Source organism: Arachis duranensis, chromosome 3 (genome assembly GCF_000817695.3).
Source record: "Arachis duranensis cultivar V14167 chromosome 3, aradu.V14167.gnm2.J7QH, whole genome shotgun sequence".
Lineage (NCBI taxonomy): Eukaryota > Viridiplantae > Streptophyta > Magnoliopsida > Fabales > Fabaceae > Arachis > Arachis duranensis.
The window spans coordinates 112340909-112342579 of NC_029774.3; positions in this window are offsets into that span (position 1 = coordinate 112340909).

The window sequence follows — 1671 nt, forward strand, 5'->3', positions numbered from 1 at the left end:
AGAAGAGAATCCAAAAGGAGAGTGTAAGGCCATCAACATGGCCGAATTTGGAGAGGAGGAAGAGGCAGTGATCGCTAATGAGGAAGACCTCAATGGATGTCCACTGGCCTCCAATGTATTCCCTAATGAGGAACCATGGGAATCTGAGGCTCACACTGAGACCATAGAGATTCCATTGGATTTACTTCTGCCATTCATGAGCTCTGATGAGTATTCTTCCTCTGAAGAGGATGAAGATTTCACTGAAGAGCAAGTTGCTAATACCTTGGAGCAATCATGAAGCTAAATGACAAGTTATTTGGTAATGAGACTTTGGAGGATGAACCCCCTTTGCTCACCAAAGAACTAGATAACTTGACTAGGCAGAAATTACCTCAAAAGAGACAGGACCCTGGGAAGTTCTCAATACCTTGTATTATAGGTGCCATGACCTTTGAGAAGGCTCTGTGTGACCTAGGGTCAAGCATAAACCTCATGCCTCTCTCTGTAATGGAGAAGCTAGGGATCATTGAGGTGCAAGCTGCAAGAATCTCACTAGAGATGGCAGACAATTCAAGAAAACAAACTTATGGACTTGTAGAGGATGTTCTGGTAAAAGTTGAAGACCATTACATCCCTGTTGATTTCATAGTCCTAGAAACTGGGAAGTGCATGGATGAATCCACCATCCCTGGCAGACCCTTCCTAGCCACAGCAAAGGCTGTGATTGATGTTAACAGAGGAGAATTGATCATTCAAGTGAATGAAGAATCCATTGTGTTTAAGGCTCAAGGATATCCCTCTGTAACCATGGAGAGGAAGCATGAAGAGCTTCTCTCAAAACAGAGTCAAACAGAGCCCCCACAGTCAAACTCTAAGTTTGGTGTTGGGAGGTCACAACCAAATTCTAAGTTTGGTGTTGAACCCCCACATTCAAACTCTAAATTTGGTGTTGGGAGGTTCTAACATTGCTCTGAACATCTGTGAGGCTCCATGAGAGCCCACTGTCAAGCTACTGACATTAAAGAAGCGCTTGTTGGGAGGCAACCCAATGATATATTTATCTATTTTCCTTTTGTTATTTTATGTTTTTTGTAGGTTGATGATCATGTGAAGTCACAAAAACAATTGAAAAAGAAAAAATAGAATGAAAAACAGAAAGAAAAACAGCACACCCTAGAGGAAAAGCTTGCTGGTGTTTAAACGCCAGTAAGGGCAGCAAATGGGCGTTTAACGCCTAGTCTGGCACCATTCTGGGCGTTTAACGCCAGAAAGGGGCACCAGACTGGCGTTTAACGCCAGAAATGGGCAAGAAGCTGGCGTTAAATGCCAGAAATGGGCACCAGACCGGCGTTTAACGCCAGAATTGGCAGAAGGAGCATTTTTGCTTGCTACTTGGTGCAGGGATGAATTTTCCTTGACACCTCAGGATCTGTGGACCCCACAGGATCCCCACCTACCCCACCATTCTCTCTCTTCTTCACCCATTCACCAATCACTTCAACACCTCTTCCCCAAAAACCACTCACCTATTAAATTCCACTATTCTCTTCACCACTCAATCCATCCTTCATAAAACCCCACCTACCTCACCATTCAAATTCAAACCACTTTCCCTCCCAAACTCACCCATAAATTGCCGAACCATACCCCCTCTCCACTCCTATATAAACCCTTCTTCACTCCTTCATT